This window comes from Oncorhynchus nerka, linkage group LG18 (genome assembly GCF_034236695.1).
Source record: "Oncorhynchus nerka isolate Pitt River linkage group LG18, Oner_Uvic_2.0, whole genome shotgun sequence".
Classification (NCBI taxonomy): Eukaryota; Metazoa; Chordata; class Actinopteri; order Salmoniformes; family Salmonidae; genus Oncorhynchus; species Oncorhynchus nerka.
In genome coordinates, this window is record NC_088413.1 from 6,390,889 (window position 1) to 6,416,350 (window position 25,462).

The 25,462-nt window shown below is 36.0% G+C and overlaps 1 pseudogene; it reads left to right on the top strand.

Moving 5' to 3' along the window:
* Positions 1–206: 206 nt before the first annotated feature.
* Positions 207–25,462, top strand: part of LOC135561730 (kelch-like protein 5) — a 48,048-nt pseudogene continuing 22,792 nt past the window's right edge.

The following is a 25,462-nucleotide window of genomic DNA, read 5'->3' on the forward strand; positions in this document are numbered from 1 at the left end:
TGGGGGGGGGGGCAGACTAAATTGCAGTGTGTGTCATGCTATGGTCTTGGTTGCCATAGACTGACAATTAAAACACTATCTTGAAAGTGTGTGTGATGGTGTGTACATCGTGTCTTTCTCTCGCAGGTGAACACTAGTTAAATAAAGTCAATAAAATACATACCGTGTGTGTGTGTGTGTGTGTGTGTGTGTCTTCCAACAGCAGCGCAACGCTGTCCTCATGTGTGTCGATGGAACCGTGTGTGTCCCCCGACGAGTGTGTGTACACGGCTCACACACACGCAGACCTGACCTTCAGCAGGATGGAGACCTACCTCCGAACCAAGCAGCTGTGTGACGTCACTCTGGTGGCAGGGGACAGGAGGATACCTGCTCACAGGTAACACACACATACACACACAAACACACACACATGCACACACACACGCGCAGACCTGACCTTCAGCAGGATGGAGACCTACCTCCGAACCAAGCAGCTGTGTGACGTCACTCTGGTGGCAGGGGACAGGAGGATACAGCTGCTCACAGGTGGCAGGGGACAGGAGGATACACACACACACAACACACACACACACACACACACACACGCAGACCTGACCTTCAGCAGGATGGAGACCTACCTCCGATCCAAGCAGCTGTGTGACGTCACTCTGGTGGCAGGGGACAGGAGGATACCTGCTCACAGGTAACACACACACAAACACGCACACGCGCAGACCTGACCTTCAGCAGGATGGAGACCTACCTCCGAACCAAGCAGCTGTGTGACGTCACTCTGGTGGCAGGGGACAGGAGGATACCTGCTCACAGGTAACACACACACACACACACACACACACACACACACACACGCAGACCTGACCTCCAGCAGGATGGAGACCTACCTCCGATCCAAGCAGCTGTGTGATGTCACTCTGGTGGCAGGGGACAGGAGGATACCTGCTCACAGGTAACACACACACACACACACACACACACACACACACACACACACACACACACAGTTGGAGTCATTAAAACTTGTTTTAAATCCACTCCAACAAATTTCTTGTTAACAATTGTTTTGGCAAGTCGGTTAGGACATCTACTTTGTGCATGACACAATTCATTTTTCCAACAATTGTTTACAGATTTAATTTATTATTCACTGTATCACAATTCCAGTGGGTCAGAAGTTTACATACACTTAAGTTGACTGTGCCTTTGAAACAGCTTGGAAAATTCCAGAAAATGGTGTCTAATTGACATCATATGAGTCGATTGGAGGTGTACCTGCGGATGTATTTCAAGGCCTACCTTCAAACTCAGTGCCTCTTTGCTTGATATCATGGGCAAAACAAAATAAATCAGCCAAGACCTCAGAAAAAACATTTGTAGACCTCCACAAGTCTGGTTCATCCTTGGGAGTAATTTCCAAACGCCTGAAGGTACCACGTTCATACAAACTGTACAAACACCATGGGACCACGCAGCCGTCATACCGCTCAGGAAGGAGACTCGTTCTGTCTCCTAGAGATGAACGTACTTTGGTGCGAAAAGTGCAAATCAATCCCAGAACAACATAAAAGGACCTTGTGAAGATGCTGGAGAAAACCGGTACAAAAGTATCTATATCCACAGTAAGTCCTATATCGACATAACCTAAAAGGCTGCTCAGCAGGGAAGGGAAGAAGCCTCTGCTCCAAAACCGCCATAAAAAAGCCAGACTACGGTTAGCAACCTCACTATTTTCTATCGGCTTGAGTTGGGGACAAAGATCGTACTTTTTGGAGAAATGTCCTCTGGTCTGATGAAACAAAAATAGAACTGTTTGGCCACAATGACCATCGTTATGTTTGGAGGAAAAAGGGGGAGGATGGCAAGCCGAAGAACACCATCCCAACCATGAAGCACAGGGGTGGCAGCATCATGTTGTGGGGGTGCTTTGCTGCAGGAGGGACTGGTGCACTTCACAAAATAGACGGCATCACGAGGAAGGAAAATTGTGGATATATGGAAGCAACATCTCAAGACATCAGTCAGGAAGTTAAAGCTTGGTCACAAATGGTTCTTCCAAATTGGCAATGACCCCAAGCATACTTCCAAAGTTGTGGCAAAGTGGCTTAAGGACAACACAGTCAAGGTATTGGAGTGGCCATCACAAAGCCCTGACCTCAATCCTATATAACATTTGTGGGCAGAACTGAAGTGTGTGTGTGTGAGCCAACGTCATGATTGAACTCTTTGACCTGAATGCCAAACGTCGCGTCTGGAGGAAACCTGGCACCATCCCTACAGTGAAGCATGGTGGTAGCAGCAGGAGGCCATGGGGTTTGTTTTTCAGCAGCAGGGACTGGGGAGACTCGTCAGGATCGAGGGGAAAGGATGAACGGAGCAAAGTACAGAGAGATCCTTGATGAAAACCTGCTCCAGAGCGCTCCGGACCTCAGACTGGGGCTAAGGTTCAACTTCCACTAGGAAAACGACCTTAAGCACATTACCAAGACAACCCAAGTGGCTTCGGGAACAAGACTCTGAATGTCCTTCAGTGTCGCAGCCGGAGCCCAGACCTGAAAATAGCTGTGCAGCGACGTTCCCCATCCAACCTGACAGAGCTTGAGAGGATCTGCAGAGAAGAATGGGAGAAACTCTTCAAATACAGGTGTGCCAAGCTTGTAGAGTCATACCCAAGAAGACTGGAGGCTGTAATCACTGCCAAAGGTGCATCAACAAAGCACTGAGTAAAAGGGTCTGAATACTGATGGAAATGTGATATTTGTATTTTTGTATTTTGAATTAAAACGCAAAAGATGTGTCTATATATTGAAAAATACAGAACAGAAGACTCTCGGTCGACCCAGATGTGTTTTAGTCGGGGACAGACCTACACTGACACACACCAGGCCTCTTTTCCCCCATAATACATCTCATTGTAAAGGGCAACTATAGATGACAGATGTCCTATATTGGTACTACAGAACATAACTGTCATTTCCATTTCCTCATTTCAGATTTAGTTCTCTCTCTCTCTCTCTCTCTCTCTCTCTCTCTCTCTCTCGCTCTCTCTCTCCTTTTTTCTTCTGAAGGAACAGATATATATATATATACACACACACACAGTTCCAGTCAAAAGTGTGGACACACCTACTCAAGTGTTTTTCTTTATTTGTACTCTTTTCTACATTAGAATAATAATGAAGACATCAAAAATATGAAATAACAAATATGGAATCATGTAGTAACCAAAAAAGTGTTAAACAAATTCAAATATCTCTCTCGCTCTCTCGCTCTCTCTGTCTCTGTGTCTCTCTCCCTCTCTGTCTCTCTCCCTCTCTGTGTCTCTCTCCCTCTCTGTGTCTCTCTCCCTCTCTGTGTCTGTCTCTCTCTCTCTGTCTCTCTCCCTCTCTGTGTCTCTCTCTCTGTCTCTCTCTCTGTGTCTCTGTGTCTCTCTCTCTCTGTGTCTCTCTCTCTCTCGGTCTCTGTGTCTCTCCCTCTCTCTGTCTCTCTCTCTCTCTGGTTTGAACATCTGAATTCTCCTTCCTGAACATCTGAATTCTCCTTCCTGAACATCTGAATTCTCCTTCCTGTCAGACTGGTCCTGTCGTCGGTGTCTGACTACTTTGCGGCCATGTTCACCAGTGATGTCCGAGAGGCCAAACAGGAAGAGGTTAAGATGGAGGGGGTGGACCCTGATGCATTGTGGGTGCTGGTACAATACGCTTACACAGGTACACACAATTACACACCACCCCTGTGTAGGGCTCAGGCCAAAATAAGTGTGCTATACTATTTATATCACACACACTCATCGGACAGTTTATTAGGTACACCGTCCCATTCACCATAATGGATGGCTCCTACAGACAGTGAGTCACGTGGACGTGTCTTGTTATATAAAGCAGGCAGACAGGCATCAAGACATTCAGTTACTGGTCCACCAGACAGTTTATTAGGTACACCGTCCCATTCACCATAATCTGGCTCCTACAGACAGGCATCAAGACATTCAGTTACTGTTCCATCGGACAGTTTATTAGGTACACCGTTCCATTCACCATAATGGATGGCTCCTACAGACAGGCATCAAGACATTCCCTGGTCCTCAACCCTATAGAGCCACTGAGTGTCCTGGTCAGTCCCCCCAGTCCTCAACCCTATAGAGGCTCTGAGTGTCCTGGTCAGTCCTCAACCCTATAGAGCCTCTCTGAGTGTCCTGGTCAGTCCTCAACCCTATAGAGCCTCTCTGAGTGTCCTGGTCAGTCCCCCCAGTCCTCAACCCTATAGAGCCTCTCTGAGTGTCCTGGTCAGTCCCCCCAGTCCTCAACCCTATAGAGCCTCTCTGAGTGTCCTGGTCAGTCCCCAACCCTATAGAGCCTCTCTGAGTGTCCTGGTCAGTCCCCCCAGTCCTCAACCCTATAGAGCCTCTCTGAGTGTCCTGGTCAGTCCTCAACCCTATAGAGCCTCTCTGAGTGTCCTGGTCAGTCCTCAACCCTATAGAGCCTCTCTGAGTGTCCTGGTCAGTCCTCAACCCTATAGAGCCTCTCTGAGTGTCCTGGTCAGTCCTCAACCCTATAGAGCCTCTCTGAGTGTCCTGGTCAGTCCTCAATCCTATAGAGCCACTGAGTGTCCTGGTCAGTCCTCAACCCTATAGAGCCTCTCTGAGTGTCCTGGTCAGTCCTCAACCCTATAGAGCCTCTCTGAGTGTCCTGGTCAGTCCCCCCAGTCCTCAACCCTATAGAGGCTCTGAGTGTCCTGGTCAGTCCCCAGTCCTCAACCCTATAGAGCCTCTCTGAGTGTCCTGGTCAGTCCTCAACCCTATAGACCCTCTCTGAGTGTCCTGGTCAGTCCCCCCAGTCCTCAACCCTATAGAGCCTCTCTGAGTGTCCTGGTCAGTCCTCCATCCTATAGAGCCTCTCTGAGTGTCCTGGTCAGTCCCCAGTCCTCAACCCTATAGAGCCTCTCTGAATGTCCTGGTCAGTCCCCCCAGTCCTCAACCCTATAGAGCCTCTCTGAGTGTCCTGGTCAGTCCCCCCAGTCCTCAACCCTATAGAGCCTCTCTGAATGTCCTGGTCAGACCCCCCAGTCCTCAACCCTATAGAGGCTCTGAGTGTCCTGGTCAGTCCTCAACCCTATAGACCCTCTCTGAGTGTCCTGGTCAGTCCCCCCAGTCCTCAACCCTATAGAGCCTCTGAGTGTCCTGGTCAGTCCTCAACCCTATAGAGCCTCTCCGAGTGTCCTGGTCAGTCCCCCCAGTCCACAACCCTATAGAGCCTCTCTGAATGTCCTGGTCAGTCCCCCCAGTCCTCAACCCTATAGAGCCTCTCTGAGTGTCCTGGTCAGTCCTCAACCCTATAGAGCCTCTCTGAGTGTCCTGGTCAGTCCTCCATCCTATAGAGCCTCTCTGAGTGTCCTGGTCAGTCCCCAGTCCTCAACCCTATAGAGCCTCTCTGAATGTCCTGGTCAGTCCCCCCAGTCCTCAACCCTATAGAGCCTCTCTGAGTGTCCTGGTCAGTCCCCCCAGTCCTCAACCCTATAGAGCCTCTCTGAATGTCCTGGTCAGACCCCCCAGTCCTCAACCCTATAGAGGCTCTGAGTGTCCTGGTCAGTCCTCAACCCTATAGAGCCTCTCCGAGTGTCCTGGTCAGTCCCCCCAGTCCACAACCCTATAGAGCCTCTCTGAATGTCCTGGTCAGTCCCCAGACCTCAACACTCAGTGGCTCTATAGGATTGAGGACTGACCAGGACACTCAGAGAGGCTCTATAGGGTTGAGGACTGACCAGGACACTCAGAGAGGCTCTATAGGGTTGAGGACTGACCAGGACTCTCTCTCTCTGTGCCTCTCTCTCTCTGTGCCTCTCTCTCTCTGTGCCTCTCTCTCTCTGTGCCTCTCTCTCTCTGTGCCTCTCTCTCTCTGTGCCTCTCTCTCTCTGTGCCTCTCTCTCTCTGTGCCTCTCTCTCTCTGTGTCTCTCTCTCTCTGTGCCTCTCTCTCTCTGTGTCTCTCTCTCTGTGCCTCTCTCTCTCTCTGTCTCTCTCTCTGTGCCTCACCAGGTCGTGTGGAGTTGAGAGAGGACACTATAGAGTGTATATTGTCAGTAGCATGTCTCCTCCAGCTCCAGTCAGTGGTCCAGGCCTGCTGTAACTTCCTCATCAAACAGCTCCACCCGTCTAACTGTCTGGGGATACGCAGCTACGCAGATACACAGAGCTGCCCACACCTCCACCACACTGCCCACAGCTACACCATGGTAGGTACACACACACACACACACAGAGCTGTACACACCTCCACCACACTGCCCACAGCTACACCATGGTAGGTTCACACTCCCACAGACACACAGAGCTGCCCACAGCTACACCATGGTAGGTTCACACTCCCACAGACACACAGAGCTGCCCACAGCTACACCATGGTAGGTACACACTCCCACAGACACACAGAGCTGCCCACAGCTACACCATGGTAGGTACACACTCCCACAGACACACAGAGCTGCCCACAGCTACACCATGGTAGGTACACACTCCCACAGACACAGAGCTGCCCACAACTACACCATGGTAGGTACACACTCCCACAGACACACAGAGCTGCCCACAGCTACATCATGGTAGGTACACACTCCCACAGACACACAGAGCTGCCCACAGCTACACCATGGTAGGTACACACTCCCACAGACACACAGAGCTGCCCACAGCTACACCATGGTAGGTACACACTCCCACAGACACACAGAGCTGCCCACAACTACACCATGGTAGGTACACACTCCCACAGACACACAGAGCTGCCCACAGCTACACCATGGTAGGTACACACTCCCACAGACACACAGAGCTGCCCACAACTACACCATGGTAGGTACACACTCCCACAGACACACAGAGCTGCCCACAGCTACATCATGGTAGGTACACACTCCCACAGACACACAGAGCTGCCCACAGCTACACCATGGTAGGTACACACTCCCACAGACACACAGAGCTGCCCACAACTACACCATGGTAGGTACACACTCCCACAGACACACAGAGCTGCCCACAACTACACCATGGTAGGTACACACTCCCACAGACACACAGAGCTGCCCACAACTACACCATGGTAGGTACACACTCCCACAGACACACAGAGCTGTACACACCTCCACCATGGTAGGTACACACTCCCACAGACACACAGAGCTGTACACACCTCCACCACACTGCCCACAGCTACACCATGTTACCATGGTTACTCACGTTCTTATTTCCCCTTCCTTTTCACTTTGAAACACATTGAAACTTGTTTATAAACACACACACACGGTCTCCCCATTATCATCACAACTGCTGTTTCCATGGAGGGTTGCTATGGTGACTGGAAAAGCTGCTCTATTCCTCTCCTCCATCTCTCCTCTCCTCTCCCTGATCCTCTCCTCTCTCTCTCCTCTACTCTCTCTCTCCTCTCTCTCCTCCATCTCATACCTCCCTCTCTCTCCTCTCCTCCATCTCCCTCCTCTCTCTCTCCTCCATCTCATCCATCCCTCTCTCTCTCCTCCATCTCATCCATCCCTCTCTCTCTCCTCCATCTCATACCTCCCTCTCTCCTCCCTCTCCTCCATCTCCCTCCTCCTCTCTCTCCTCCTCTCTCCCTCCCCTCTCTCCTCCATCTCCCTCCTCTCCCTCCTCTCTCAGGAGAAGTTTGTGGAGGTGGTTAAAGGTCAGGAGTTTCTCCTCCTCCCGCTAGAAGAGATGGACAGATTGTTGTCCTCCGACGATATGAATGTTCCAGACGAGGAAACCGTGGTTACAGCATTGCTAAGCTGGGTCCGCCATGACGTTTCCACCCGGCAACCACACCTGCCCTCGCTCCTCGCTCACATACGACTGCCTTTACTGCAAGCACAGGTCTGTCTCTGTCTCTCTGTCTCTCTGTCTCTCTCTCTCTCTCTCTCTCTGTCTTTCTGTCTTTCTGTCTCTCTGTCTCTCTGTCTCTCTGTCTCTCTCTCTCTGTCTCTCTGTCTCTCTCTCTCTGTCTCTCTGTCTCTCTGTCTCTCTGTCTCTCTCTCTCTCTCTCTCTGTCTCTCTGTCTCTCTCTCTCTGTCTCTCTCTCTCTGTCTCTCTGTCTCTGTCTCTCTGTCTCTCTCTCTCTGTCTCTCTGTCTCTCTCTTCTGTCTCTCCTCTCTCTCTCTGTCTCTCTTTTATCTCCCCCATTCTCAAACCTCACATCACAACTAGGAATACACCAATCAATCAACCAATCAAGAAATCAATAATCCAACCAATCAATCAATAAATAAATAAATCAATCATCCAACCAGTCTATCAATCAATCAATAATCCAACCAATCAATAAATTACTCAATCAATAATACAATCATCCAATCAGTCAATCAACCATCTACCTGACAAACAGCTAGTAAAACAGCTAGTCAATAATTGGTTAATTAACTGGTGAAAAGCCCTTTAAATCACTAAAGGTCAGATCCCCCTCCCTGCCCCACCAGTTGGTTCAGTCTATGGAGCATAAATCAGTTGGAACGTTCCAAACACATTTACAGGGGAGGGGAGAGGGCCCATAAAAGCCAAGATGAAGTGGTGAGAGCTGGAGTAGAGGAGAGGAGACAAGTGACGAGTGCCCTCCCCCACACACACCACACACACACTACACACACACACACACACACACACATATACACACACACACGTCTATGTATTATCAGATAAGTGAGACAACACATACTAGCTGTTCATTTGCTTTTCTCTCTGTGTGTGTGTGTGTGTGTGTGTGTGTGTGTGTGTAGTTTCTAGCAGACCTGGAGTGTGGACCTCTGCTCCGAGACAGTGTGGAGAGTCAGAGGCTTTTAATGGAAGGTAGGTCACACAGGCCTTGTCCTAAATCTGTCTCCCCTACTACTGAAGGTAGGACACACAGGCCTTGTCCTAAATCTGTCTCCCCTACTACTGAAGGTAGGACACACAGGCCTTGTCCTAAATCTGTCTCCCCTACTACTGAAGGTAGGACACACAGGCCTTGTCCTAAATCTGTCTCCCCTACTACTGAAGGTAGGACACACAGGCCTTGTCCTAAATCTGTCTCCCCTACTACTGAAGGTAGGACACACAGGCCTTGTCCTAAATCTGTCTTCCCTACTACTGAAGGTAGGTCACACAGGCCTTGTCCTAAATCTGTCTCCCCTACTACTGAAGGTAGGTCACACAGGCCTTGTCCTAAATCTGTCTCCCCTACTACTGAAGGTAGGTCACACAGGCCTTGTCCCAAATCTGTCTTCCCTACTACTGAAGGTAGGACACACAGGCCTTGTCTTCCCTACTACTGAAGGTAGGACACACAGGCCCTATCCTAAATCTGTCTCCCCTACTGCTGAAGGTAGGACACACAGGCCTTGTCCTACATCTGTCTCCAGGGGGCAGTACATCTCAACACCTCCAGGGGGCAGTACATCTCAACACCTCCAGGGGGCATTACATCTCTTTTTACCTGTTCAGACAACACCTCCAGGGGGCATTACATCTCTTTTTACCTGTTCAGACAACACCTCCAGGGGGCAGTACATCTCTTTTTACCTGTTCAGACAACACCTCCAGGGGGCAGTACATCTCTTTTTACCTGTTCAGACAACACCTCCAGGGGGCATTACATCTCTTTTTACCTGTTCAGACAACACCTCCAGGGGGCAGTACATCTCACGTTGATATTTATTAATTGACTGGCTGGTTGACTGACTGATTGTCTGGGTGACTGATTGGCTAGCTGACTGACTGATTTATTGATTGACTGGCTGGCTAACTGATTGGCTGGCTGACTGATTGACTGACTAGTTGACTGGCTGGCTAACTGATTGATTGACCGGTTGACTGGCTGGCTGATTGACTCACTAGCTGGCTGACTGGTTGGCTGATTGAGTGACTGGTTGACTGACTAGCTGGCTGACTGGTTGACTGGCTGACTGACTGACTGACTGACTAGCTGGCTGACTGATTGAGTGACTGGTTGACTAGCTGGCTGACTGATTGAGTGACTGGTTGACTAGCTGGCTGACTGATTGAGTGACTGGTTGACTAGCTGGCTGACTGATTGAGTGACTGGTTGACTAGCTGGCTGACTGATTGAGTGACTGGTTGACTAGCTGGCTGACTGATTGAGTGACTGGTTGACTAGCTGGCTGACTGATTGATATGTTGGAACGACGTCAAACACCTGGAAATCATGTGTGTTGAAAGCCTTCCACAGGGATGCTGGTCCATGTTGACTCTACAAGGTGTTGAAAGCGTTCCACAGGGATGCTGGTCCATGTTGACTCTACAAGGTGTTGAAAGCCTTCCACAGGGATGCTGGCCCATGTTGACTCTACAAGGTGTTGAAAGCCTTCCACAGGGATGCTGGCCCATGTTGACTCTACAAGGTGTTGAAAGCGTTCCACAGGGATGCTGGCCCATGTTGACTCTACAAGGTGTTGAAAGCCTTCCACGGGGATGCTGGTCCATGTTGACTCTACAAGGTGTTGAAAGCCTTCCACGGGGATGCTGGTCCATGTTGACTCTACAAGGTGTTGAAAGCCTTCCACAGGGATGCTGGCCCATGTTGACTCTACAAGGTGTTGAAAGCGTTTCCACAGGGATGCTGGCCCATGTTGACTCTACAAGGTGTTGAAAGCCTTCCACGGGGATGCTGGTCCATGTTGACTCTACAAGGTGTTGAAAGCCTTCCACAGGGATGCTGGTCCATGTTGACTCTACAAGGTGTTGAAAGCGTTTCCACAGGGATGCTGGTCCATGTTGACTCCAACGCTTCCCACAAGATGTGTCAAAGTTGGCTGGATGTCCTTTGATAAATGTATTTATAAATGTATTGATGAATGTATTGATGAATGTATTGATGAATGTAATGATGAATGTAATGATGAATGTATTGATGAATGTATTGATGAATGTAATGATGAATGTAATGAATGTATTGATGAATGTAGTGATGAATGTAATGAATGTATTGATGAATGTAATGATGAATGTAATGATGAATGTAATGATGAATGTAATGATGAATGTATTGATGAATGTATTGATGAATGTAATGATGAATGTAATGAATGTATTGATGAATGTATTTATAAATGTAATGATGAATGTAATGATGAATGTAATGATGAATGTAATGATGAATGTATTGATGAATGTAATGATGAATGTAATGATGAATGTAATGATGAATGTAATGAATGTATTGATGAATGTATTTATAAATGTATTGATGAATGTATTGATGAATGTAATGATGAATGTATTGATGAATGTAATGATGAATGTATTGATGAATGTATTGATGAATGTATTTATAAATGTATTGATGAATGTAATGATGAATGTAATGATGAATGTAATGATGAATGTAATGATGAATGTATTGATGAATGTATTGATGAATGTAATGATGAATGTAATGATGAATGTAATGATGAATGTAATGATGAATGTATTGATGAATGTATTGATGAATGTATTGATGAATGTAATGATGAATGTAATGAATGTATTGATGAATGTATTTATAAATGTATTGATGAATGTATTGATGAATGTAATGATGAATGTATTGATGAATGTATTGATGAATGTATTGATGAATGTAATGATGAATGTAATGAATGTATTGATGAATGTATTGATGAATGTATTTATAAATGTAATGATGAATGTAATGATGAATGTAGTGATGAATGTATTTATAAATGTATTGATGAATGTAATGATGAATGTAGTGATGAATGTATTGATGAATGTATTGATGAATGTAATGATGAATGTAATGAATGTATTGATGAATGTATTGATGAATGTATTTATAAATGTAATGATGAATGTATTGATGAATGTATTGATGAATGTATTTATAAATGTATTGATGAATGTAATGATGAATGTAGTGATGAATGTATTGATGAATGTATTGATGAATGTAATGATGAATGTAATGAATGTATTGATGAATGTATTGATGAATGTATTTATAAATGTAATGATGAATGTAATGATGAATGTAGTGATGAATGTAATGATGAATGTATTGATGAATGTATTGATGAATGTATTGATGAATGTATTGATGAATGTATTTATAAATGTATTGATGAATGTAATGATGAATGTAGTGATGAATGTAATGATGAATGTATTGATGAATGTATTGATGAATGTATTTATAAATGTATTGATGAATGTAATGATGAATGTAGTGATGAATGTAATGATGAATGTATTGATGAATGTATTGATGAATGTATTGATGAATGTATTTATAAATGTATTGATGAATGTAATGATGAATGTAGTGATGAATGTAATGATGAATGTATTGATGAATGTAATGATGAATGTAATGATGAATGTAATGATGAATGTAATGATGAATGTAATGATGAATGTATTGATGAATGTATTTATAAATGTAATGATGAATGTAGTGATGAATGTAATGAATGTAATGATGAATGTATTGATGAATGTAATGAATGTAATGATGAATGTATTGATGAATGTATTGATGAATGTAATGAATGTATTGATGAATGTAATGAATGTATTGATGAATGTATTAATGAATGTATTGATGAATGTAGTGATGAATGTAATGATGAATGTATTGATGAATGTATTGATGAATGTAATGAATGTATTGATGAATGTAATGAATGTATTGATGAATGTAATGAATGTATTGATGAATGTAGTGATGAATGTAATGATGAATGTATTGATGAATGTAATGAATGTAATGAATATTGATGAATGTAATGAATGTATTGATGAATGTAATGAATGTATTGATGAATGTAGTGATGAATGTAGTGATGAATGTATTGATGAATGTATTGATGAATGTAATGAATGTATTGATGAATGTAATGAATGTATTGATGAATGTATTAATGAATGTATTGATGAATGTAGTGATGAATGTAATGATGAATGTATTGATGAATGTAATGATGAATGTAATGATGAATGTAGTGATGAATGTATTGATGAATGTATTGATGAATGTAATGAATGTATTGATGAATGTATTAATGAATGTATTGATGAATGTATTGATGAATGTATTGATGAATGTATTTATAAATGTAATGATGAATGTAATGAATGTATTGATGAATGTAATGATGAATGTAATGAATGTATTGATGAATGTATTGATGAATGTAATGAATGTAATGATGAATGTATTGATGAATGTATTGATGAATGTAATGATGAATGTATTGATGAATGTAATGATGAATGTAATGAATGTAATGATGAATGTATTGATGAATGTAATGATGAATGTAATGATGAATGTATTTATAAATGTAATGATGAATGTAATGATGAATGTAATGATGAATGTATTGATGAATGTAATGATGAATGTATTGATGAATGTAATGAATGTATTGATGAATGTGATGAATGTAATGATGAATGTGTTGATGAATGTAATGATGAATGTATTGATGAATGTAATGAATGTAATGATGAATGTATTGATGAATGTAATGAATGTATTGATGAATGTAATGAATGTAATGATGAATGTGTTGATGAATGTATTGATGAATGTAATGATGAATGTATTGATGAATGTAATGAATGTAATGATGAATGTATTGATGAATGTATTGATGAATGTATTGATGAATGTAATGATGAATGTATTGATGAATGTAATGAATGTAATGATGAATGTAATGATGAATGTAATGATGAATGTATTGATGAATGTATTGATGAATGTAATGATGAATGTAATGATGAATGTAATGATGAATGTATTGATGAATGTATTGATGAATGTAATGATGAATGGAATGATGAATGTATTGATGAATGTATTGATGAATGAATAATGATGAATGTGAATGTATTGATGAATGTATTGATGAATGTAATGATGAATGTAATGATGAATGTGATGAATGTAATGAATGTATTGATGAATGTATTGATGAATGTATTGATGAATGTATTGATGAATGTATTGATGAATGTAATGATGAATGTATTGATGAATGTATTGATGAATGTAATGATGAATGTATTGATGAATGTAATGATGAATGTATTGATGAATGTATTGATGAATGTAATGATGAATGTATTGATGAATGTATTGATGAATGTAATGATGAATGTAATGATGAATGTATTGATGAATGTAATGATGAATGTATTGATGAATGTAATGATGAATGTGATGAATGTATTGATGAATGTATTGATGAATGTATTGATGAATGTATTGATGAATGTATTGATGAATGTAATGATGAATGTAATGATGAATGTAATGATGAATGTAATGATGAATGTATTGATGAATGTAATGATGAATGTAATGATGAATGTAATGATGAATGATAATGATGAATGTATTGATGAATGTATTGATGAATGTATTGATGAATGTATTGATGAATGTATTTATAAATGTAATGATGAATGTATTGATGAATGTAATGATGAATGTATTGATGAATGTATTGATAAATGTATTGATGAATGTAATGATGAATGTATTGATGAATGTAATGATGAATGTAATGATGAATGTAATGATGAATGTATTGATGAATGTAATGATGAATGTAATGATGAATGTATTGATGAATGTATTGATGAATGTAATGATGAATGTAATGATGAATGTATTGATGAATGTATTGATGAATGTAATGAATGTATTGATGAATGTAATGAATGTATTGATGAATGTATTTATGAATGTAATGATGAATGTATTGATGAATGTAATGATGAATGTAATGATGAATGTATTGATGAATGTAATTGATGAATGTAATGATGAATGTATTGATGAATGTAATGAATGTATTGATGAATGTAATGATGAATGTATTGATGAATGTAATGATGAATGTAATGATGAATGTAGTGATGAATGTATTGATGAATGTATTGATGAATGTAATGAATGTATTGATGAATGTAATGAATGTATTGATGAATGTATTAATGAATGTATTGATGAATGTAGTGATGAATGTAATGATGAATGTATTGATGAATGTAATGATGAATGTAATGATGAATGTATTGATGAATGTATTGATGAATGTAATGAATGTATTGATGAATGTATTGATGAATGTAATGAATGTAATGAATGTATTGATGAATGTATTGATGAATGTAATGATGAATGTAATGATGAATGTATTGATGAATGTAATGATGAATGTAATGATGAATGTATTGATGAATGTATTGATGAATGTAATGATGAATGTAATGATGAATGTAATGATGAATGTAATGAATGTATTGATGAATGTAATGATGAATGTAATGATGAATGTATTGATGAATGTATTGATGAATGTAATGAATGTAATGATGAATGTATTGATGAATGTATTGATGAATGTAATGATGAATGTAATGATGAATGAATGTAATGATGAATGTAATGAATGTAATGATGAATGTAATGAATGAATGTAATGATGAATGTAAATGTAATGATGAATGTAATGATGATGAATGTATTGATGAATGTATTGATGAATGTAATGAATGTATTGATGAATGTAATGATGAATGTATTGATGAATGTATTGATGAATGTAATGATGAATGTATTGATGAATGTATTGATGAATGTAATGATGAATGTAATGAATGTAATGATGAATGTATGATGAATGTAATGATGAATGTAATGATGAATGTATTGATGAATGTATTGATGAATGTAATGATGAATGTAATGATGTAATGATGAATGTAATGATGAATGTAATGATGAATGATGAATGTATTGATGAATGTAATGAAATGATGAATGATGAATGAATGATGAAATGATGAATGATGAATGTAATGATGAATGTAATGATGAATGTAATATGAATGATGAATGTATTGATGAATGTAATGATGAAATGATGAATGTATTTATAAATGTAATGATGAATGTATTGATGAATGATATTGATGAATGTATTGATGAATGTGAAATTGTGAATGATGAATGTATTGATGAATGTAATGATGAATGTATTGATGAATGTATTGATGAATGTATTGATGAATGTAATGATGAATGTATTGATGAATGTAATGATGAATGTAATGAATGTAGTGATGAATGTAATGAATGTAGTGATGAATGTAGTGATGAATGTAATGAATGTAATGATGAATGTAATGATGAATGAATGTAATGATGAAATGATGAAATGATGAATGTAATGAATGTAATGATGAATGTATTGATGAATGTATTGATGAATGTAATGATGAATGTAATGAATGTAATGATGAATGTATTGATGAATGTATTGATGAATGTATTGATGAATGTAATGAATGTAATGATGAATGTAATGATGAATGTAATGATGAATGTAATGATGAATGTAATGATGAATGTATTGATGAATGTAATGATGAATGTATTGATGAATGTATTGATGAATGTATGAATGAATGTAATGATGAATAATGAATGTAATGATGAATGTATTGATGAATGTATGATGAATGTAATGATGAATGAATGTATTGATGAATGTAATGATGAATGTAATGATGAATGTGATGAATGTATTGATGAATGTATTGATGAATGAATGAATGTAATGATGAATGTAATGATGAATGTATTGATGAATGTAATGATGAATGTATTGATGAATGTATTGATGAATGTAATGATGAATGTAATGATGAATGTATTGATGAATGTAATGATGAATGTAGTGATGAATGTATTTATAAATGTAATGATGAATGTAGTGATGAATGTATTGATGAATGTAATGATGAATGTAATGATGAATGTAATGATGAATGTAATGATGAATGTATTGATGAATGTATTGATGAATGTAATGATGAATGTAATGAATGTATTGATGAATGTATTGATGAATGTATTGATGAATGTAATGATGAATGTAATGAATGTAATGATGAATGTATTGATGAATGTATTGATGAATGTAATGAATGTAATGATGAATGTAATGATGAATGTAATGATGAATGTAATGATGAATGTAATGATGAATGTAATGAATGTAATGATAATGATGAATGTATTGATGAATGTAATGATGAATGTAATGATGAATGTAATGTAATGAATGTAAATGTAATGATGAATGTATGTGATGAATGTATTGATGAATGTATTGATGAATGTAATGATGAATGTATTGATGAATGTAATGAATGAATGTGAATGTAATGAATGTAATGAATGTATTGATGAATGTATTGATGAATGTATTGATGAATGTAATGATGAATGTAATGATGAATGTATTGATGAATGTAATGATGAATGTAATGATGAATGTAGTGATGAATGTAATGATGAATGTATTGATGAATGTATTGATGAATGTAATGAATGTATTGATGAATGAATGTATTGATGAATGTAATGATGAATGTAATGATGAATGTATTGATGAATGTATTGATGAATGTAATGATGAATGTATTGATGAATGTAATGAATGTAATGATGAATGTATGATGAATGTGAATTGATGAAATGAATGTATTGATGAATGTAATGAATGATGATGAATGTATTGATGAATGTATTGATGAATGTATTGATGAATGTAATGATGAATGTATTGATGAATGTAATGATGAATGTAATGATATTGATGAATGTATTGATGAATGTATTGATGAATGTAATGAATGTATTGATGAATGAATGAATGTATTGATGAATGTATTGATGAATGTATTGATGAATGTGAATGATGAATGTATTGATGAATGTATTGATGAATGTATGATGAATGTAATGATGAATGTATGAATGATGAATGTATTGATGAATGTATTGATGAATGTATTGATGAATGTAATGTGAATGATGAATGTATTGATGAATGTAAATGATGATGATGAATGTGAAATGATGAATGTAATGAATGATGAAATGATGAATGATGAAATGTATGATGAATGTAATGATGAAATGATATTGATGAATGTAATGATGAATGTATTGATGAATGTATGAAATGATGAATGTAATGATGAATGTAATGATGAATGTATTGATGAATGTATTGATGAATGTAATGATGAATGTATTGATGAATGAATGTGAATGTATTGATGAATGTAATGAATGTATTGATGAATGTAGTGATGAATGTATTGATGAATGTAATGAATGTAATGAATGATGAATGTATTGATGAATGTAATGATGAATGTATTGATGAATGTATTGATGAATGTAATGATGAATGTATTGATGAATGTATTGATGAATGTATGATGAATGTATTGATGAATGTAATGATGAATGTATTGATGAATGTATTGATGAATGTAATGATGAATGTAATGATGAATGTATTGATGAATGTAATGATGAATGTATTGATGAATGTATTGATGAATGTAATGAATGTATTGATGAATGTAATGAATGTAATGATGAATGTGTTGATGAATGTAATGATGAATGTATTGATGAATGTAATGAATGTAATGATGAATGTATTGATGAATGTATTTATAAATGTAATGATGAATGTAATGAATGTATTGATGAATGTATTGATGAATGTAGTGATGAATGTATTGATGAATGTATTTATAAATGTAATGATGAATGTAATGAATGTATTGATGAATGTAATGATGAATGTAATGATGAATGTAATGATGAATGTAATGAATGTAATGATGAATGTATTGATGAATGTATTGATGAATGTAATGAATGTAATGATGAATGTATTGATGAATGTATTGATGAATGTAATGATGAATGTATTGATGAATGTAATGATGAATGTAATGAATGTAATGATGAATGTATTGATGAATGTATTGATGAATGTAATGATGAATGTAATGATGAATGTATTGATGAATGTATTGATGAATGTATTGATGAATGTATTGATGAATGTATTGATGAATGTAATTGATGAATGAATGATAATGTGATGTATTGATGAATGTAATGATGAATGTATTGATGAATGTAATGATGAATGTATTGATGAATGTAATGATGAATGTAATGATGAATGTAATGATGAATGTAATGAATGTAATGATGAAATGATGAATGTGATGAATGTAATGATGAATGTATTGATGAATGTATTGATGAATGTAATGAATGTATTGATGAATGTAATGATGAATGTATTGATGAATGTAATGATGAATGTATTGATGAATGTATTGATGAATGTAATGATGAATGTAATGATGAATGTAATGATGAATGTATTGATGAATGTATTGATGAATGTATTGATGAATGTAATGATGAATGTAATGATGAATGTATTGATGAATGTATTGATGAATGTATTGATGAATGTATTGATGAATGTATTGATGAATGTATTGATGAATGTATTGATGAATGTAATGATGAATGTATTGATGAATGTATTGATGAATGTAATGATGAATGTAATGATGAATGTATTGATGAATGTATTGATGAATGTATTGATGAATGTAATGAATGTATTGATGAATGTATGATGAATGTATTGATGAATGTAATGATGAATGTATTGATGAATGTATTGATGAATGTAATGATGAATGTAATTGATGAATGTATTGATGAATGTATTGATGAATGTATTGATGAATGAATGATGAATGTGATGAATGTATTGATGAATGTTGATGAATGTATGAATGAGTGATGAATGAATGTGAATATGAATGGATGAATGTATTGATTGATGTATAGAAGAATGTATAGATGAATGTTTTGATTGATGTATAGAAGAATGTGTTGATTGACATAAGATGGATGTATTGATGAATGTATTGATTGTATAGAAGAATGTATAGATGGATGAATGTATTGATTGATTGACGTATAGAATAATGTGTTGGTTGACATATAGATGAATGTATTGATTGATGTATTGATGAATGTATTGATGAGTGTATTGATTGACGTATATATCAATGTGTAGATGAGTGTATTGATCTGTGGAGTGATGAATGTATTGATTGTATTGTTCAGGTATGAAGTACCATCTCCTGCCTCATCGGCGCCCCCTGCTGCAGAGCCCAAGAACCAGACCTCGTAAATCTACTGTAGGAGCCATGTTCGCTGTTGGGGGTATGGACGCTACCAAAGGTTAGCCTCTGATGTTCACTGTAATGGGTATGGACGCTACCAAAGGTTAGCCTCTGATGTTCACTGTAATGGGTATGGACGCTACCAAAGGTTAGCCTCTGATGTTCACTGTAATGGGTACGGACGCTACCAAAGGTTAGCCTCGTGTGTGTGTGTGTGTGTGTGTGTGTGTGTGTGTGTGTGTGTGTGTGTGTGTGTGTGTATCAGGAGCCACCAGTATAGAGCAGTACTGCCTTATCGGGATATATTAACCAGGTAAACAAATATAACCTTATATTACAAATTATTATATATATTATATAATTATATATTTAATATATTATGTTATATTTTATATATTTAAACAAATATTTATATTACATTATATATTTAAACCTTATATTTATATTATATTATATATTTAAACCTTATATTTATATTATATTATTACATATTTAAACCTTATATTTATATTATATATTATTATATATTTAAACCTTATATTAAACACATTCCCCCCCCAACAAATGAAAGTCCAGTTGTTTTAACCAAAACTAGAAGGTGAGATTAAAGACCCAAAGCTTTCCAGGTGGCGGTGTTGAGCGGGCGCAGACTCCAGTTCGGGGTGTGTGTGTTGGATCGACGTGTCTACGTGGTCGGGGGTCGGGACGGACTGAAGACCCTCAACACCGTGGAGTGTTACGACCCGGACGGTGGCAGCTGGAGCGTCATGACGCCCATGTCCACACACAGACACGGGCTGGGTGAGAACAGACGATACGGGTTGTCTGGTACATACTGTGATATCTATAGGTGTTAATATATACTGTGATATCTATAGGTGTTAATATATACTGTAATATCTATAGGTGTTAATATATACTGTAATATCTATAGGTGTTAATATATACTGTAATATCTATAGGTGTTAATATATACTGTGATATCTATAGGTGTTAATATATACTGTAATATCTATAGGTGTTAATATATACTGTGATATCTATAGGTGTTAATATATACTGTAATATCTATAGGTGTTAATATATACTGTAATATCTATAGGTGATACTGTAATATCTATAGGTGTTAATATATACTGTAATATCTATAGGTGTTAATATATACTGTAATATCTATAGGTGTTAATATATACTGTAATATCTATAGGTGTTAATATATACTGTAATATCTATAGGTGTTAATATATACTGTAATATCTATAGGTGTTAATACATACTGTAATATCTATAGGTGTTAATATATACTGTAATATCTATAGGTGTTAATATATATACTGTAATATCTATAGGTGTTAATATGTACTGTCATATCTATAGGTGTTAATATATACTGTAATATCTATAGGTGTTAATATATACTGTAATATCTATAGGTGTTAATATATACTGTAATATCTATAGGTGTTAATATATACTGTAATATCTATAGGTGTTAATATATACTGTAATATCTATAGGTGTTAATATATACTGTCATATCTATAGGTGTTAATATATACTGTAATATCTATAGGTGTTAATATATATACTGTCATATCTATAGGTGTTCATATGTAATATCTATAGGTGATAATATATACTGTAATATCTATAGGTGTTAATATATACTGTAATATCTATAGGTGATAATATATACTGTAATATCTATAGGTGTTAATATATACTGTGATATCTATAGGTGTTAATATATACTGTAATATCTATAGGTGATACTGTGATATCTATAGGTGTTAATATATACTGTAATATCTATAGGTGTTAATATATACTGTAATATCTATAGGTGATACTGTGATATCTATAGGTGTTAATATATACTGTAATATCTATAGGTGATACTGTCATATCTATAGGTGTTCATATGTAATATCTATAGGTGTTAATATATACTGTCATATCTATAGGTGTTAATACGTACTGTCACATCTATAGGTGTTAATATATACTGTCATATCTATAGGTGTTAATATATACTGTGATATCTATAGGTGTTAATATATACTGTCATATCTATAGGTGTTAATATATACTGTAATATCTATAGGTGTTAATACATACTGTCATATCTATAGGTGTTAATACATACTGTGATATCTATAGGTGTTAATATATACTGTGATATCTATAGGTGTTAATATATACTGTAATATCTATAGGTGTTAATATATACTGTCATATCTATAGGTGTTAATACATACTGTGATATCTATAGGTGTTAATATATACTGTAATATCTATAGGTGTTAATATATACTGTAATATCTATAGGTGTTAATATATACTGTGATATCTATAGGTGATACTGTAATATCTATAGGTGTTAATATATACTGTGATATCTATAGGTGATACTGTAATATCTATAGGTGTTAATATATACTGTAATATCTATAGGTGTTAATATATACTGTCATATCTATAGGTGTTAATATATACTGTGATATCTATAGGTGTTAATATATACTGTAATATCTATAGGTGTTAATATATACTGTAATATCTATAGGTGTTAATATATACTGTCACATCTATAGGTATTAATATATACTGTAATATCTATAGGTAAAAATATATATGAATATCTATAGGTGTTAATATATACTGTCATATCTATAGGTGTTAATATGTAATATCTATAGGTGTGAATATGTAATATCTATAGGTGTTAATATATACTGTCATATCTATAGGTGTTAATATGTAATATCTATAGGTGTTAATATATACTGTAATATCTATAGGTGTGAATATGTAATATCTATAGGTGTTAATATATACTGTCATATCTATAGGTGTTAATATGTAATATCTATAGGTGTTAATATATACTGTAATATCTATAGGTGTGAATATGTAATATCTATAGGATTAATATAGGTGATACTGTAATATCTATAGGTGTTAATATATACTGTAATATCTATAGGTGTTAATATGTAATATCTATGTGATATGATATCTAGGTGTTAATAATACTGTAATATCTATAGGTGTTAATATATACTGTGATATCTATAGGTGTATCTATATGTTAATATATATGTGATATCTATATGATACTGTAATATCTATAGGTGTTAATATATACTGTGATATCTATAGGTGTTAATATATACTGTAATATCTATAGGTGTTAATATATACTGTGATATCTATAGGTGTTAATATATACTGTAATATCTATAGGTGTTAATATATACTGTGATATCTATAGGTGTTAATATATACTGTAATATCTATAGGTGTTAATATATACTGTGATATCTATAGGTGATAATGTAATATCTATAGGTGTTATAATGATGATATAGGTGTTATTGTATATACTGTAATATCTATAGGTGTTAATATATACTGTAATATCTATAGGTGTTAATATATACTGTCATATCTATAGGTGTTAATATATATACTGTAATATCTATAGGTGTTAATATATACTGTAATATCTATAGGTGTTAATATATACTGTAATATCTATAGGTGTTAATATATACTGTCATATCTATAGGTGTTAATATATACTGTAATATCTATAGGTGTTAATATATACTGTCATATCTATAGGTGTTAATATATACTGTAATATCTATAGGTGTTAATATATACTGTAATATCTATAGGTGTTAATATATACTGTCATATCTATAGGTGTTAATATATACTGTAATATCTATAGGTGTTAATATATACTGTGATATCTATAGGTGTTAATATATACTGTAATATCTATAGGTGTTAATATGATACTGTAATATCTATAGGTGATGATATATGTCATATCTATAGGTGTTAATACATACTGATGATATCTATAGGTGTTAATATATACTGTAATATCTATAGGTGTTAATATATACTGTAGTATCATGGGTGTTAATATATACTGTAATATCTATAGGTGTTAATATATACTGTAATATCTATAGGTGTTAATATATACTGTAATATATGTAGGTGTTAATATATACTGTAATATCTATAGGTGTTCATATGTAATATCTATAGGTGTTAATATATACTGTAATATCTATAGGTGTTAATAAATACTGTGATATCTATAGGTGATACTGTGATATCTATAGGTGTTAATACATACTGTAATATCTATAGGTGTTAATATATACTGTAATATCTATAGGTGTTAATATATACTGTCATATCTATAGGTGTTAATATGTAATATCTATAGGTGTTAATATATACTGTAATATCTATAGGTGTGAATATGTAATATCTATAGGTGTTAATATATACTGTCATATCTATAGGTGTTAATATGTAATATCTATAGGTGTTAATATATACTGTAATATCTATAGGTGTGAATATGTAATATCTATAGGTGTTAATATATACTGTAATATCTATAGGTGTTAATATATACTGTAATATCTATAGGTGTTAATATGTAATATCTATAGGTGATACGGTGATATCTATAGGTGTTAATATATACTGTAATATCTATAGGTGTTAATATATACTGTGATATCTATAGGTGATACTGTGATATCTATAGGTGTTAATACATACTGTAATATCTATAGGTGTTAATACATACTGTGATATCTATAGGTGATACTGTAATATCTATAGGTGTTAATATATACTGTAATATCTATAGGTGATACTGTAATATCTATAGGTGTTAATATATACTGTGATATCTATAGGTGATACTGTAATATCTATAGGTGTTAATATATATGTATATAATATCTATAGGTGTTAATATATACTGTGATATCTATAGGTGATACTTAATATATACTGTGATATCTATAGGTGTGATATCTATAGGTGTAATATCTATAGGTGTTAATATATACTGTAATATCTATAGGTGTTAATACATACTGTGATATCTATAGGTGATACTGTGATATCTATAGGTGTTAATACATACTGTAATATCTATAGGTGTTAATATATACTGTAATATCTATAGGTGTTAATATATACTGTGATATCTATAGGTGTTAATACATACTGTGATATCTATAGGTGATACTGTAATATCTATATGTGTTAATATATACTGTAATATCTATAGGTGATACTGTAATATCTATAGGTGTTAATATATACTGTGATATCTATAGGTGATACTGTAATATCTATAGGTGTTAATATATACTGTGATATCTATAGGTGTTAATATATACTGTAATATCTATAGGTGTTAATATATACTGTGATATCTATAGGTGATACTGTAATATCTATAGGTGTTAATATATACTGTGATATCTATAGGTGATACTGTAATATCTATAGGTGTTAATATATACTGTAATATC